The sequence below is a fragment of the Leopardus geoffroyi genome, chromosome A1 (assembly GCF_018350155.1).
Source record: "Leopardus geoffroyi isolate Oge1 chromosome A1, O.geoffroyi_Oge1_pat1.0, whole genome shotgun sequence".
Lineage (NCBI taxonomy): Eukaryota > Metazoa > Chordata > Mammalia > Carnivora > Felidae > Leopardus > Leopardus geoffroyi.
The window spans coordinates 216,655,497-216,673,816 of record NC_059326.1 but is presented as its reverse complement, the minus strand read 5'-3'; the positions used below and the strand labels follow the sequence as shown (position 1 = coordinate 216,673,816).

The window sequence follows — 18,320 nt, the reverse complement described above, 5'->3', positions numbered from 1 at the left end:
TTTCCCCGTCAAGTTAGATAATATACAGTGTAGTCTAACTTTCCCCTCAAGTTAGATAATATACAGTGGTTTGGGGAGTAGAACCCAATGACTCATCTCTTACATATGACACCCAGTGCTCATCCTGAAGAGTGCCCTCCTTAATGTCCATCACCCACTTAACCCACCCCCATCAACTCTCAGTTTGCTCTCTGTATTTAAGAGTCTCTTATGGTTTGCCTCCCTCTCTCTTTTTATCTTATTTTTCCTTCCCTTTCCAGATGCTCACCTGTTAAGTTTCTCAACTTCCACACTAGTGACATCGTATGATCTCTATTTTTCCCTGAACTATTTCATTTAGCATAATACTGTTCGTCTTCATTTAAAAAAAATTTAATGTTCATTTTTATTTTGAGAGAGAGAGAGAGAGAGAGTGCTTGAGAGGGAGAGGGGCAGAGAAAGAAGGAGACACAGAATCCGAAGCAGCCCCCAGGCTCCAAGCTGTCAGCACAGAGCCCGACATGGGGGTTGAACTCATAGAGCTTGTGATCATGATCTGAGCCCAAGTCCAACGCTTAACTGACTGAGCCACCCAGGCGCACCTACTAGTGGCCTTTCTACTGAAGAGTTCCCCAAATTTCAGGCGTTGCTCCTTCTTGGCCACGTGTTCCTCTTTGGCACTGACTTCCAGCAACTATTTTTTCTTCCAGTGGAAGCTCTTTAAATATCTATATTTTTATCCTGAGTCCCATGCCTACATTTATCTGTCCAGTAATTACAGAATGCCTATTTTTGGATTTTAGCAAATTTCTTAAAAATAAAAATATGTAAGTAATTTTAAAAATTAGAAGAATTTACTGAATTTGATTGTATTTCCTTCTTCCACACGTATTTCCTTTCCAACGTGTTCTCTATATCTTGTGAAACAACGCTGTATTCTATCAGTGAGCCACACAGGAACGTTTAGGTACATTTTCTTCAAATTTCCATAGCCTATTACTTGTAAATCTGAGTGATATGACTTGGCAAGGTCTTCTCCTTCATCTTTCCCTTTGCAATAATACCGTTGCCTTAATTTGCTGCTCACTATCTCCTTCCTGAGTTTGGGTTTGATTTCTTACCACTTTTCAAGCCTCCATTGTCCACTCATTCAAAATACATGAATTAGACATTCTGCTACAAGAATAAGTTCTCCAAGCAGAAACCTAAACTTTGCTTGTTTTCTATTTCCTTCAAACACCTTCAGTGACGTCCAACAGCACATGTAAGAGCTCGCTCACAACAGTCATGTCGTAAGTGTTTTGAGTAAAATTTGTAGTTGGAAAGAAAATGAATTTTACTGTTATATAATCACAACTAGGCACGGAATTCTTTTCCGTGCATCACACACTTTGAAAGTCCCATCATTCCTTTTGGTTGTTTCTCCTTCCTTCTCCTCTCCATTTTACAATCTCCATAGTACATTTTACTTTTATTTTTTTAACATTTATTTATTTTTGAGAGAGACAGAGAGACAGAGAGAGACAGAGCGTGAGCGAGGGAGGGACAGAGAGAGAGGGAGACACAGCATCCCAAGCAGGCTCCTGGCTCCAAGCTGTCAGCACACAGCGTGACACGGGGCTAGAACTTAAGAGCCATTAGATCATGACTGAGCTGAAGTCGGACGTTTAACCCAGTGAGCCACCCAGATGCTGCATATATTCGACTTTTAAACCATACTTCCAGCTCCCAAGTTCCATCTTAAACTGGTGGAGTATCTTACACATCATTTCTTAACTGCATTTTGGTGGGGCAAAATCAAAATGTTATTGTAGATGGATAGAGCGTAGGTTTGTTAGTCTTCAGAACCTGCAATCACATTATTCTCTTGCTAAGTTGTCCTGTGAGACAGTTGATATTTCAGGTAACAAAGGTTCTGTATCTCTAATCAAATATCCTTTAATTAGTGGTAAGCAGTATCCTAAAAGGGAATGAAGGCAAAGATCCCATAGTTACAGGTATGGAATAATTTTAAATTTCCTCTGCTGATGTTTAATTTTGGCCCCTGGCATGATTTCTAATTTATTTTTCTACCATAATATCCTCTGGTGAAGACTGCAAGTTACGTGAATATATTTCCTTTATTTAGAGGTCTTCTTTAAAGATTTTTATTTAAGGCTATGATTTTCCAGTCTATGAAATTTACTTCAGAGTCTCTCTTACATTTACATATTCAATGTGACTAAGATTTGGACTATGAGATGGAAATAGAGGTGTGGATGGGACTTCAAAAAATTATCTTTATAAGAAGTGGTACATGTGTTCTTTTTCCTCTATAAAAAGAAACTTTCCTTATTTTTCTAGCCTACAAAGTAGCCATGATGATAAAACTCAAGTAACTTTCTGGGATCAGGAGATGATGTTTATATTTTGCAGCTGATTTATAAAGACAACAGAGAATAGAGATAAAAGAACCCCGAGTCCTCTAGAAACCACTACATAAGCCCTGAACTGCCCTCTCCAGAATATTGTTTACATGATAGAGAAACAGATTTGTATTTTTTCCCCAACAGTGTTCTATGTACTTGATCCCAATCCCAAATATTATACCTTCCCATTTCTCCATTTATTTCCTCTCTAACCCTGTTCCATATGCACACACATACCTGAAAACACCTGTTAATCTGGAACTAATTCATATATAAGGCCAACTGGGTGCATCTCATCCCAACTCTGAATTCAGTGACATCACACTGGGATGGTCTCATATTTTTTTTAAGTCCTAGACCACAGTTATTAAACCCAGCACACTGCTATACTGCTGTGCACGCTGCACACACACGCGTGCACACACACACACACACACACACACACAGAGCAGGCCCAAGCTACAGTACACAGTCTATCATTCTGGACATGTAGACTGTACTTGTCCATTTCTTTTTCTTTTCTTATTTTTTTTAATGTGTATTTATTTTTGAGAGAGAGAGAGTGAACAGGAGAGGGCCAGAGAGAGAGGGAGACACAGAATCTGAAGCAGACTCCAGGCTCTGAGCTGTCAGCACAGAGCCCAACTCGGGGCTCAAACTCAGGAACCCCCACGAGATCATGACCTGAGCCAAAGTCGAATGCTTAACTGACGGAGCCACCCAGGTGTCCCACCCATTTCTTTATCTTCATTCTATTCATCTACCCTCAGAAGACTGCGCATCCATAGTCTGTCCATGTCACTATATCAACCTTTGCTTAGTAAATATCAATTTATTTTTCAAGACCCTGTATAAAATAGTCACTTTAAACACTGTTTCCACATGTAATGGTTCATCTAAGAATTAAATTCACCTTCCCTGATCTCCTATTGAAATTTATTTGTGCCATTACATTACTCATTAGAGTTTTCTCTGCATTATTATTCACCACCCCCGCCCCCAACCCTCCGCCAGTAAGTTGAGATCTCCTGGAGGGGAGAGAAAGTACATCATTGCTTTTTACTTAAAGTGCCTACCAAAATTTATTTCACTCAGTAGAAACTGAACAAAAGATTTCTGAGCTTAATTGGCTTTATTACTAGTTTGGAAGCATCCGTGGATGAAGGGTATTTTATTTTTCTTACAACTTTCTAGTATAGTGCTGGTTTTACAGAAAAGAAGTACATATTTCTTTTGTTGTTGTTATTTTCATTATTATTTAAATGTTTCAAATGAGTTAATATTATACAGCATAAATTCTTAATAAAAAAGATCAAACACATTGATCTCTGAAACAAGTTTCTCTGACTTTTGAAATCATAACCTTCTTCATGTTCTGGCTCATTTTTATTCCATTTCAGACACATCACTTAAATTTACATATGCATGGTGTGATGATTAAATAAAAGGTGATGCTATTCAGAAAACGATTTCTTTTCTTTTTTTTTTTTTTTTTTTTAAGGAGGGGGAGTGTACGTGCGAGAGCATAGCGAATGAGAGATGGCCGAATAGGGAGGGAGAGAGAGAATCCTAAGCAGAATCCACCCTTCGTGCCGAGCCTGACAATGAGGGGCTTGATCTCATGCCCAGATCATGACCTGAACCAAAATCAAGAGTCAGAGGCTGAACAGATTAAGACACACAGGTGTCCCCAGAAACCAACAGTAGTTGGTTTCATACTGTATTTACTAGTCAATCCCTTAAAAACTTAAAAGTAATTTCAGTAAACATTAGATAACATAGTCCATTGTGTATTAATTTTGCATTACATTTTTGAGTACATTGTTTATGTTTCCTTTTTTTTTTAATCCTTCGAGTCATTCATTTCCAGGTAGAAAATATCTAATTTAGTAAGTGAGACAAGGCAAACTTTTGTTTATTTCCTTAAATTACAGGTAATATAATTTGAATATACATATAATATACATACATATATATGTGTATAATATATAATTTATTTTTATTTATATAACATATATATAAATGAAACCTATTAAGAAGAATGAAATGAGATAGTACATCATTTGCATCATGATCTTGCCTGAAATTTTCTAAGAATTATCATGGAGGGCTCTTAATGAATACAGACTTTTAAATATTTGCCACTGAAAAATGTTTGCATGTGAAAACAATTTTAATAAATGTATTAAAAGAAAATAAGAGATCAATCCCCAATCTACATTTAACTAGTTTTGTGCATAAACTTGCTTGAGATGCATTTTCCTTTAATGAATCATAGTAAGATTGCTTATGGTACGTACACAATGGGAAATGAAACAATGCTAAGAAATATATTTTTTTAATATGTGTTACATTTTTCCTGGGTGCTAAGAATTAACTCTAACCACCTTTACCATTCTTCTTTTGTAACCAAAACTGATGTAGCTTTTAACATTATTGACTACTTCCTACTTTAAATATTCTCTGTCCATCCTTTCGTCTACATTAGGATTTTCAAAAAAAAGAAAAAAACAGAATTAATATGCTATGTGTAACCAAAAGATAGGTAACTGATGGATGTTACCTAAAAACCTAAAACTAACTTCAGTACATATTAGGTAACACTGTACATTTTATGTTAACTTTACACTGTATTTTTGAGTGACTTTTTGGTTTTGTTTTGGTTTTGTTTTCTACTTCAAGTCACTTCCTTCCAGGTAGATGGAGAGAGAGAGAGAGACAGAGACAGAGAGACAGAGAGACTGGAAGGAATTGGCTCATGTGAGTGTGGTGGCTGACAAGTGCCCAGATCTGTAGCCGTTAAGCTGGAGACCCAGGAGCACTAGTGATATAGTTCTGGTCCAAGTCCAAGGGCCTGACAAGCAGAAGAAGAGATGATATAGTTCCAATCTGAAGGCTAGCATACTTGAGGTCCAAGAAGAGCCAATGCTTCAGTTTGAGTCTGAAGGTAAGAAAAAGCTGATACCCCAGTTCAAAGACAGTCAGACCGGAGGCAGTCGTTAGCCACAGGAGGTTCTGCCTTTTCCTTCTGGTCTGGCCTTCAGCTGATTGCACAAGGCCCACCCACATTATGAAAGCAACGTACTTTACTAAGTATATCGATGTCAATGTTAATCTTGTCCAAAGACATCCTCACAGACATAGCCAGAATAACGTTTAACCAAATGTCTGGGTATTCCGTGGCCCAGTGAATTTGATCATAACAGTTAAACACACTATATGTGATATTCTCTATCTCTGGCCAAGTCTTAAGGGATTCCTCTTTCTACAACTGTCTTCAAGAGTTTTCTTCCCTAGAGTTTTCTACGAATGCTTTTCAGGGTGATCTCATACACACACATAACAAAAAAGATTTGAACAGTTACATCAGAATAAAATTAATATCTATCACTCAGCACCAATCTTTATAAATTACTGAATGGATACCAACACAGAGCACAAATGAACCGTTGTGCAATTGAAGAAATCTGATAACACAGATTGCAACTCTCAAAATTGCCCTTTGCTCACATTGTATGAACATGTTTAGTTTCAGATTTAAAAGATAAGTTACTTTCTAAGCAATATATGAAGAAACAATAATTATGCAATGGAACCCTATTTCCATAAATACAAAAATTCCATTTTGTTTTACAATAAGTAACCTACACAAGGAATATGCTGCAAAAATATTTTATAAGTCGGATTCTTCATTGTCTTTCTGCTGGCAAATAAGGTTAATATATATTCCAGAAAGGTTGATCTGTAGCAGACTCACAAGATTGTACTGAGGTTATTCCTCTTCCCAGAGGGCCCTGATAGATAAGAAATGAGTTAAAAGCTTGTACCTGACCTTAAAATGGGAGGATTATCCTAGATTATCGAAGTGAATCCAAGGTAATTGGATGAGTCCTTAACAGTGGAAGAGTCAGCAAGAGAAGGGGTTGCAGAGAGCTTGTTGAAGATGTCCAGAGGGTGGGAGAGATTCCATCCATCATTACTGGAGGGGCTGACATAAGGGAAGCATGGGAAGAAATGAAGACAGCCTCTAGGAGCAAAGACTGACCACTGGCTGACAAGCACTGAGGTAATGGGGACATCAGTCTTATATCCACAAGGTCCAGAATTGGACCACAACCTGAATGAATTTGGATGCAGATTGTTTTCAACACCTTACAATAAGCTCTTGGCTGACACCTTGATCATGGCTTTGTGAAATGTCGATCAGAAAAACCATGGAGCCAACCAGGCCTTCTGACCTACAGAACGATGAGATAATAAATAAGTGTTACTTTAAGTCGCTGATGGTAATTTACCATGACAGGAATAAAAAAGTGAATGCAATTTTCAAAATTAAACTTATTTTCTTACAGCTCCTTTTATTCATCTCTCAACTCCTTTTTACTTTTTCAATCTCAGACGGGGTGGGGGCAGGGACTCATTTTAATTTGGTTCAATAGGCTCTTCAATCACCTGTGAAATCCCATTGGCAACAAACCTGAAACTTTTTTTTTTCCTCCTTCATTGTTGTGGGGGAATCTCTTGTTTTACTCTTTGGCCTCTTCCTTCTCACTTTGAGACAAATTTCTCTGGTCCTCCCTCTCTTAACTCTTTTAATCAGCACTGCACAAGGAATCCCTGCTCCTCTACACGCAAATTGTCCAGCCAACCGGGAAATCCCTCTCCAGGGCAAAGAGAGGTAGGAGTGAGCAAAGGGCACCTGCAAGGGCAGCGTTTTACCCCATACACTGTGGCGGGGAGGCGGTGCTGACAGCGGCTGTACCCTTCCAGCTCCTTCACCGCTACTCTGCCAGTTCCTTGCTCCCGGGTCCCAAGGTACACACCAGCTCAGCTGTTAGCTGGTGCCCAGAGGGGGCGCAGTGACGCCTCTTCAGCCCCTCCCCTGGACACCAGAACCTGGAGGGGACAGCACAGCGGGGAGGAGGGACCAGGACTCACATGGTTTTCAGAGTCCAAGAGCTGGTGTTGGGAGGGGCTCGTTCCCAGCACCTACTGTCTTCATCGTCCCACCCAGAGGTGGCGCACCCAAGCTCACCCACAGGCCAATTTGAGTGCTCCTGGGGGAACAAGGCTGAAGAACCCATGCCACCAAATATAGAAATACCCTCCAACCTTCTGAGAACCGTGGCATGCATCTGCTGTGAAACACACAGAGCTGGTCACCTGGCTACCGCTACGCTACGGGTAGTTAGCTGTTTTCCAGCCCCTTTGGAAATGCAATGGCAGGTGGCAGCCCTCAGTCAGCTTAGTCCTCTCTACCTGCGCCCCTGGGGGACCAATGCAAGGACCCACCTCGGCTTACTTCCCCACCTTTTTTTTCCAACTGAAACAATTATTGAATTCACCCACTCACCTCTTTCTTCTACCCATTATGCTAGTTTATTCACTCTCTTCCCTCTTCTTAATATCTAAACCAGATTCTATCTTTATTCACTATTTGCTGTCTGACAGATTCTCTGTTCTGAAGAGTAAAAATTGTAAAAGAGAATCCTACATATGGAACCCTCTGACGCTCTCTTTTTGACTGAAGGATAAAAATAACTTCAGGGCTCCTGGGTGGCTCAGTTGGTTAAGGGTGGGAGTCTCAGTTTCAGCTCATGTCGTGATCTCGTGGTTCCTGAGATCATGCCCTACATCAGGCTCTGCGCTGACAGTGCAGAGCCTGCCTGGGATTCTCTTTCTCCCTCTCTCCCTGTCTCTCTCTGCCCCTCTCCAGTTTGCGTTCTCTTTTTATCTCTCTCAAAAATAAACTAAAAAAATACTTAAAAAATAATAAATAATTTCTTAACAGCTTGTCAGCCCCTTTGTTAACAGTTTCATAAGAAGTATCAGTAGAAACCCATGAAAATTACCTCACTCCCACATTTGGAGGAGAAAATCAGAATCAAAACCACATCCGAGGTGTGAGGAGTGGAGCACGAGCTTAGAACCACCAGCAAAGATTTAAATAATGCATTCAGTTTATGTATCTTTTTCCCATCACAAGAAAAAACAATGACTGCCACAGCAAATATGTCTCTGAAAAACTACCAAGCACTTGAAGTCTTTGCTCTTTAAAGTCACCCAATTGGGAAAGGAGCCACACCAATGAATAAGTGTCAACCAACTTACAGTCACACTGAAGTAATCCCACCTCCACAATTAACACCAACCTGCTTTTATCTCTGAAAAACTACTAATCCTTCAAGTCCATACATTCCAAAGCTACATAAGATGGCAATTTGCTCTGCTCAGAAAGACTGTCCTTTAATAAGATAGTTTTCTAAAACCACAGGAGGTAACGATTTGTGCATGTGTGTGTGAGTGCGCATGCATGTATTTTGTTTTGGATACCGACTGGTATTCTCTTCTTTTGACGGGGTACAATGATCTGGGGTCAGTAAATGACTTGGCTGTTAGTATAAAGATTGAAAGATCCAGGACAACAGTTTAAGAGTGATGTGGATGGACACAAGGAGAAAAAACAAAATGTGATGATGATTGTGTCTCCTGTTAATGCTGATCAGAAACTATTCATCCTTAAAGAGGCCTCAACACTCAAAAAGACAGGTATACAATCCTATGACCATAAACATTTGGTCCTAATGGTAGAGATAAAGGTTATGTATGGAATCACCAAAATAAATACTCTCTCATAAAGACTAATTCACCTACCCCCACTGGGGATATCCCAACCCAGCATGAATAGAAACCAGCACTGTGCCTTTAATAAAGCATAATTCTAGAGAGTGAAAGATAGATGTCGTGAGACCTCTTCCGTTGTGAAAGGGACAGCAATTTGACACCAATTTTTAATATTGGTCTGTTTTCCCCGACTGTATTGCCTCTCAAAACATTAACAATATGAAGACTTAAAAAATGCTTCATCTATTTCTGTGATATTTTACATAATTTTGTCTCTAAATAATTAACTATGTTAATATCACAGGAAGTATTATAATGGGGACATGACCTCAGAATCCACTTGAAAGCTAAACTGAAGGTATTATCTCCTAAGTGGCTAGAGACTCATTGAGAATTTTTAAAAGTTTGGAAGTCACATTTTGAAAGCTGTTATTTAGAGAAATTAAACACTCATTTAGGAGGGGATGAGGCAGAAAAGATTTGTGTATGGTTGCCAGAAGCAAGGCTATTTCAGTAATCCAGGTGTGAGATGATGAGTTCCAGAACTAAGGTGGTAGGAGTCAGCAAGTAAATAAAACAACACATTTAAAGACATTTAGGGAGAAGAACTGACAAGATTTGATTGCCTATTAGAAATAAGTAATGAAAGAAGGAAATGTATTAAGAATAACTCAATACTAAACTGTACACAGATGATTTGCTTTCCGAAAATCATCTTTTCTATTTCATAAAGTTAAATGACCATATAGAAGTGGCTATAATGTGATAGACAAAAAGGAGATTTAGAAGGCGATCAAATTATTCAATAAAAGATATTAATTGAGAGTCTGTTTTAGGACAGGCACTAAACAATAGGCCAAAGCTTAGAGTGACTAACGACTAACTATGAATAACACAGACAAAACACACTTGCTTTAATGGGCACTTATTTAGGTGGGGAGCGGGGCAAATCGAGATAGCTAATTCATTTTCATAGCATTTTGGAAGATTATAAGTGCAGTGGAAAAAACAGATCCTGCTGAAAAGGTTCACAAGTTTTGGGATGTGTAAAATTTTGAGTAGAGAGATTAGAATAAGCCTTGCCGAGAAGGGACATTGGAGCCAAGCCTAGAAGTGAGTGAGTGGGATGTATGGTAAAGAGCAGTCCGAGTAAAATGAACAGCTGATGGGGAGACGCTGACACAGAGTTTCACAAAGGACACAGAAGCCAGTGGCAGATTAAAGAAACTCCCACTAGCGATGTTTGCACAATTTGAGCATCTAATTGTATTTTCTTGGATATATGTCTACTGGTTTTTGAGCCCATCCTTGATTTCTGATGCACAAAATTATTGGAGGCTTAGTTTGTATGTTTTGATTCTCCAGACCCCAAATCACTTATGGGTTAAAAAAAACGTGCAGATAGTTTTCAAAAACATGACAGGGGTCTAGTCATGTTCACTGTTGGTGCGTTATTATTACTTCTAAGACTTCTTGGTGGCCTATCTTATCTGCTCATCTGTTTTTTTTTTTTTTTTATCTATAAGCTTATGTCATGTTTTTCATTCCAAGCCTTCTCACTTTACCCTTATTGGTATCTATAGCTCCCTTTGCCTCCAGAGACTCTGAATTCCCAACTACAAAGGTGTTTTATTTCCTTTTGCAATGTACACAAAATAGAATAGGAATTGCTTCACCAATATCACGACTGATAACATACCACCCAAGTTCAAGATTCCTTTTCTCTTTTTGTCCTTCAGGCTACATCCTGTAGAGGAAGTGCAATCAAAGTATAGTGTTCAAAATTACTTGAAATAATTAGTTCCCTGTGTGTAGGTGGATGCATATATTCTCTGCATATTATAAATTTGATGTAGTTATGTTTTTCTACTTGTATTTAATTTTAGCTTTATCCTCCTGTTTGATACAATTTAGATTTAATTGCATTGTTTGACTTTGGGAGTAATTAAAATAATTCAAATATCAAAGTTTCATTCCATTCTCTATCCCTGCTATCTACCATTGCTGTTCTTATTGATAAATGATTTAATTGAATTAGCTTTGTGTTTATGATGTGAATTTCTTTTCTTTTTTTCAAAAATGAGATCACACATACATATTCATGTCTTATTTTTTTTTTATTTCCTTACAACAAAATGCATTTTATATATGTATATGGTATCTATCTAATTGCCCATTGCTTTTTTGATAACAAGTAACATTTTGTCCTAAGAATTACACTAGATCAAAAAAGTATTTTCACTCTATTTTACAGCCTGATAGTATTCCATTGATATACAGTTTTGCTATACTCCATAGCTACATGGTCCATAGCTATATAGTTAAAAACCATAGTTTTCAACCAATGTCATGTCAGGTTGTTTCTGATATTTTACTATTTCAAATAAGGCCACAGCGAATATTTTTACATATGTTTGGATTGTTGGAAGTATATGGAATTCTTATACGTAGAATTGCTAAATGTAAAGTATAATTGCAAATACAGTTGTTGGTTTAAGATGTATGTATTGTACTATATACAAAGGAGTTACACCAGTTAACAAATGCATTGGTTGTGCTTAAGGGAGCCTGTTACCCTATAGCTTGCACTAAACTATATTATTTAAACTTTGCTGTAATGAGATAAGAAATGGTATCTTGATATAATTTTAATTTAATTTTAATTTCTTTAATTATGAGCATTGAGCGTTCTTTCAAATTTTTAAGAGCTACTTTAAATATGTGTGTGTGTGTGTGTGTGTGTGTGTGTGTGTGTGGTGTAGTGTATTATACTACTTATCCTATGTGTGTGTGTCTGTGACTTTTGCACATTTTTCATCAGGTGTTTAGTCTCTTTTTTCCCCTCAATATTCAAGAAAATGTGGCATAGGGGTGGCTCAGTCGGTTAAGGGTCCAACATCAGCTCAGGTTATGATCTCACAGTTCATGGGTGTGAGCCCCAGGTCTAACTCTGTGTTGACAGCTCAGAGTCTGGAGTCTGCTTGGGATTCTGTGTCCCCATCTCTCTCTGTCCCTCCCCGCTTCATGATCGCTCTCTCTCTCTCTCTCTCTCTCTCTCTCAAAAATAAATAAACATTAAAAAAGTATTTTTTTTCAGTAAAAAATAAATCAATAAACACTAAAAATGTGGCATATACACAATGGAATATTATTCAGCCTTAGAAATGGAGGACATTCTGTTACTTGCAACAATGTACCTGAAATTAGAGGATATTATGCTGAGTGAATCAAACCAGACATAAAAGGGAAAATCATGCATGATCTCACTTATATGAATCCGAAATAGTCAAATGCAAGTCAAATAGTCAAATGCAAATACAAGGATGGCTGCCAGGGTCTGGGAGGTATTAGTGAAAGGGTACAAACTCTCAGTTTTGCAAGACGGAGATTTATCTAGCATAGAAATTTATCTGGCATAGAGATTTATATAGCATAGAACCTATAGTTAATACTATATTATATACTTAAAAATTTGCTAAGAGGATAGATCTTATGTTAAGTGTTAATGTCACACATAAAAAATAATGGTAAATATAGAGGGTAGGAAGAAACTTTTGAAGGTGATGGATATATTTAGAGCATAAGTTATGGTGATATCAAAGATATATACTTACCTCCAAATACACCAAGTTGTATTCATTAAATATGTGCAGCTTTTTATAGGTCAGTCATACCTCAACAAAGTGATTTGAACAGTATTTGCATATTTGTGAGTTTGGCCTTTTTTCTGTTATATTCACTGAAAAAAATATGTTCCAGTTTGTATTTACTTTTCCATAAGTAATATTTTACTTATTTTTTTCATGCAATTGTTTGACATGGCTGAATGTATTGATCTTTTATTATATCTGCATTTTAAAATTTTTGGTTAAAAAGTATTCTCTCACATCCAGATTTAAAGGGAATCTACACAGAGTTTCTTCTATTGTTTGTATAATTTCATTTTCTTTTAAACTTAGGTAACATTCACTTGGTATTTATTCTAGCACACGTATGTTTTATGTATTCGATTTTATCAATTTTTTTTTTGCAAAACGACTATCCAGTTTTGCCAACACCGTTTCATAAAAAGTCCACCTTTTCCTCAACTGTTTGAGATCCCACCTTAATTACATATGAAAAATGTCCCCTGTTCTTGGAAGTATTTATGGACTGTCTGTACCATTTCTAGTGTTTATAGTCATTAGAAAGGTTTGTCATATATTTTGTTATCTGACAAATCTAAGGTGACTATAATCCTCTATTTTCAGATTTTCCTATTTATTTTATATATATATATATATATATAAACGATATATTTCATATTTATTTTTCCATGTGAGCTTTATAACCAACGGGCCTATGTGTGGGGGAAGGGTCTGCTATATTTATTGGAATTCGGTGGAACTGACTGACACTCTATTACTCTAGCATCTGTTTGCAGGTGGATTGGTGGTGAGAATGGTGAGCAATGAAGGAAACAGGATGAACAGGCGATAACGAAATAATCTTGGTGAAAGATGGCTAAGACTTGGCCAGGTTAGTAACACTGGAGATGGATTAGTGCTAAAAGTTTGAACATATTAAAAAAAAAAAAGGGGGGCCGCCTGGGTGGCTCAGTCGGTTGAGTGTCCGACTTCGGCTCAGGTCATGATCTCGCGGTCCATGAGTTCGAGCCCCGCATCGGGCTCTGTGCTGACAGCTCAGAGCCTGGAACCTGTTTCGGATTTTGTGTCTCCCTCTCTCTCTGACCCTCCCCCGTTCATGCTCTGTCTCTCTCTGTCTCAAAAATAAATAAACGTTAAAAAAAAATAAAAAAAAATAAAAATTAAAAATTAAAAAAAATTGAACATATTTTAAAAGCCATAGCAATGGGATTTCCTCAAAAAAAAAAAAAAAAGGTATGTGAGGTATTAAAACCAATTATATTTCCAAGTACTTTGGCCTGAGCTACCAAATTGGTGAAGCTGTTCTCTACTAAGGAATGGAGAGCTGTAGAGGAAATAGCTTTGGTGAAATTTGTGAGTTACAGATCAATCCCATCTTACTTTTGGTGCGTTAATTTTGATTGAGTTGCTTCCTAGTAGTGGTACATTTCCTTTTTATATTATTATAGAATCAATCATAATATGTCCTTATTTTTTTTATAGTTCATTCTCTCTGTGGTTGAGCCCTATTTCTCTGTGTTAGCTTCATTCCGACCCCTACCTTTCTTTTTTACCCTGATCATTATTCTAAAAGTCTATCTTTATTCTGAGTCATAATTAGAAAGCCAAAATTTCATTCTGCTGTTTACCTCTAATAACATTTGTTCATTTTAATCCCCTTATTTACTTTTCTTTGAGTTTACATTTGATTTTTTTAAGTTACTGATTTGACCACTCGCTAAATTTGCTTCATTCTAGATAATTTTCTAAAATATTCGATTAGCATTATAAATTTTTCTCCAGTAAAATTTTTGGTTGAATTTGAAAAGTTTTGCATGAAGATTTTTAAGTTTTTAAAATTTTATGTATTTTATCATTTCAATTATTACTTGCTTATGAGATAATATCACATCTCTCTCAAATTTTTGTTCATTTTAATAGAAGATCTGTCTTATCTTCTGTAAGAAATATTTGGAATATATTTTTTTTCTATATAACTCTAAGTACACTTGAAACAAATCAATCATTTTGTATGCAATCAAACCCCTAGATTGTGAAGACTTGTTATTTGGTAATTGAAATATTTATGCCTTAATGAAATACTCAGATAGAACCAAAAGTGTTTGCAGCTGCTTTGTTTCAGAAATGGCTTTAAAATGATTGTAATGTCAATCCTTTGTGACTGGAAAAAAAAAAAAAAAAACTTCAAAATAATTAGAAGCCATTTAGTTTTAGAATAACTTCTCAAAGAATTGAGAATTAAAATTAATACCTAGACACTAAAGTCTCTCATTAGTTGAACTGTTCATAATCAATAAATTTATAGTTCTAGAATGCTTAAATTTTTGGAAAGAAGAAGTATGTAGTGGTTTACAGATAAGTGTCATTTGACAAAAATTTTACAAAGACAACTGACATTTTCATTAGTGAGATTAAAACATGGGAGCACAGGGGTGCCTGGGTCGGTTTAGTGTCCAACTTCGGCTCTGATCATGATCTCATGGTTCGTGAGTTTGAGACTCGCGTCAGGCTCGGTTCTGACAGCTCAGAGTCAGGAGTCTGCTTTGGATTCTGTCTGCTTTGGATGCTTTCTCCTTCTCTTTCTCTGTCCCTTCCCCACTGTGTTCTCTCTCTCTCTCTCAGAAATAATAAATGAATAAACTTTATGAAAAAGAAAAATATGGGAGCACAAGGGCCACGAAAGGGGCAATGTGCTTGGGGGTCGGTAGGCTTCAGCTTTAGCGGGCGGCCCCGGTGGTGGTATGGCATGACTGGCTAGAGATTTCTAGCACCATGGCCAGCTTCTTAGCTGTCACTGACAGAACTGATGAAATGCAGAAGGATCTCCTTAGTAAAGACAAAGACATGCAGTTATCCACGAACTGAGAAGAGTGAAGCTAAACACGTTGAGAAAAATGATGCTGACCCTATCTTTGTGATGAACAAAACCATTCCAACTCGTTAAAATTTGCCAGGCATCTGAGTGGGTGGTAATCCTGGAAGTCCATTCCAGCTCTTGTGGACAAACAGCCTTGGGACATGTACACCCCGGTGACCAAGTCCCGAGGAATTTAGTTTCTTACTTTCAAAGGTCATGAGCAAGGAGAAGTGAATATGTTTTATGGGCATTCTTGTGCCATGATGATGGACTGTATGACAGAGAGGGCATTGGAAAGTGAATATGTGGTCAGTTTGTTCAGAGCTCCAGAGGTTCCTGCAATCTTTGGAGCCTTCTGTTATGATACAGTTTAAAAAAAATTTTTTTTTCAACGTTTATTTGTTTTTGGGACAGAGAGAGACAGAGCATGAACGGGGGAGGGGCAGAGAGAGAGGGAGACACAGAATCGGAAACAGGCTCCAGGCTCTGAGCCATCAACCCAGAGCCCGACGCGGGGCTCGAACTCACAGACCACGAGATCGTGACCTGGCTGAAGTCGGACGCCCAACCGACTGCGCCACCCAGGCGCCCCATGATACAGTTTTAGATAAGGGACTTGAGTAGATGCCAACAAAAGAGAATCTACATTCCTTCACCAAAGATGCTTGCCCTTTGACTTATAAAGATCTTCCATTCGAAACGCTGGAAGTTGAAGCAAATTGGCATTGGAAAGACTTTAACACAACAAGCACAAAATAGATCTCGTAGAAGACAAGGCATCTGGGAACCCTTAGAACATCATCCAGCTACACAGATTTGATGACTTAATTGATGTGAGGAAGGGTCCTCTTAGTCCAAGAACAAATATTTGTTCTTGTTATGTAGCATCAGCAGACCACTTTCTAAAATTAAAAAAGAATATTAAATTAAAATAAAAGTCTTCTATGAAACAAAACAAAATAAAACATGAGTTACAGTGATTGTGTGATGCTGGCCTTGTTAGCTCTGACGCTTTTCCTCAGATTTTTGTTTTCCTCCTACTATCCTCTGGAACTCTCTCTCATCACCTCTCCATTTCCATCATCTCACCTTTTCAGAGAAATATTCCTGTGGTTTAGCTCTTTGTAGGCTATGTTCTCCGGTTTCATTTTAAAACAGTGTTTGGGGTGCCTGGGTGGCTCAGTCAGTTAAGCGTCTGACCTCAGCTCAGGTCATCATCTTGCAGTTTGTCAGTTCAAGCCCTGAGACGGGCTCTGTGCTGAGAGCTCAAGGGCTGGAGCCTGCTTCAGATTCTGTCTCCTTCCCTCTCTGCCCCTCCCCCGTTCTCACTCTGTCTCTCAAAAATAAATAAACATTAACAACAACAACAAAAACAACAACAACAAAACTGTTCCTGGGGCGCCTGAGTGGCTCAGTTGGTTAAGCCTCAGTCCTGATCTCCTGGATCATAGATTCCAGCATCAGGCTTTGAGCTGTCAGCGCAGAGCCTGGAGCCTGCCTAAGGTTCTGTGTTCTCCCTGTCTCTCTCAAAAATAAATAAACTTTTAAAAGCATTAGTAAGTTAAGAATAATAATAAAATAGTTTTAAAAAAGTGTTACGCTGGGCCACCTGGGTGGCTCAGTGGGTGGTTAAACATCTGACTTCTGCTCAGGTCATGATCTCACAGTTGCTGAGTTCAAGCCCTGCATTGGGCTCCCTGCTGCTGTCAGGAGGGACCCTGCTTCAGATCCCAGATCCTCTGTCTTCCTCTCTCTCTGCCCCTCCCCCACTTCTCTCTCTCTCTCTCTCTCAATATAAAAGTTAAGTAAAACATGTTCTATAACCTAAACTTGACAATTGACTAGCTTTAAACACAGAACTGAAAAAATTTTACATAAAACTATATTTTCATTCGGGTTCATTTCCATGTGTTAAGCCTAGAGCCCTAGTTACGGGCCTCCATTCACTGTAGCTAAAGACGGTCCTACAAGACTGGGATTGTTACTTGATTTCTACTATATTCAGTACCATTTTTTGCACTTACTGCATTTGCAACTAATTGATTTAGACAAAATGACCCCAAAATACACTTTGTGCATATGTCAAATAGAAAATGAAAAATAAACACTTTATGTTTTAGAACAACTGAAACTGAAACAAACAGAAAACCCGGTGACTTAAGGTTGCGAAGGACACCTTGAGAAAAAAACAATAAAGCACAAGAGTAATGGGCAGATTGTAATACTGATAGGCTCCAAAGGATTTAAAGAAAATCTTTCCATGGAAAAACACCAAAAACAAAGGTTTGAAAAAAAAAGTCTATGAATAAAATATAACCAATGCATATACGTGATTTTCAGGGTGATATTTATTCTCTATTTCTTATATTTGTATTAGGTTTAGGAAATTTCCACCATTCTCCCCAAGAGGAAAGTAGTTGGTGGATGCATTCGGCTCAACTCCATACACAATAAGGAAACGTGGGAATTTATAGCCAAGGAGCAGAGTGGAGAATTACCAAGAGGAAACATCAGAGGTGACGATGGGGGGTGGATTCTGGCTAAACTCACCTATGGGCTTCTTGCTGAAGGCGGGCCAGAGTGCTAGGACATCACCTGGGGAATGGTAGAGGTTGAGGACCCATATTAGATATCAAGGATTCCGACTAAACTGATAGCAGGATTCTCAATGAAATTGGGTAATGCAGAGATGACCATGGAAGCCGAGAAACCATACCTGCCAAGAGTTCAGAGTAGAGCTTAGTAGGCTGAGTAGAGCTTAGTCAAGGAGGGAATCTTTGCCACAACTTCTCCCCAAACCTACTG

The 18,320-nt window shown here is 38.0% G+C and overlaps 1 pseudogene; it reads left to right on the top strand.

Annotated features, from left to right (window-relative positions):
• The window catches only part of LOC123583104, a 68,383-nt pseudogene extending 50,281 nt beyond the window's left edge, over window positions 1–18,102 (top strand).
• The last annotated feature ends 218 nt before the right edge of the window (window positions 18,103–18,320 follow it).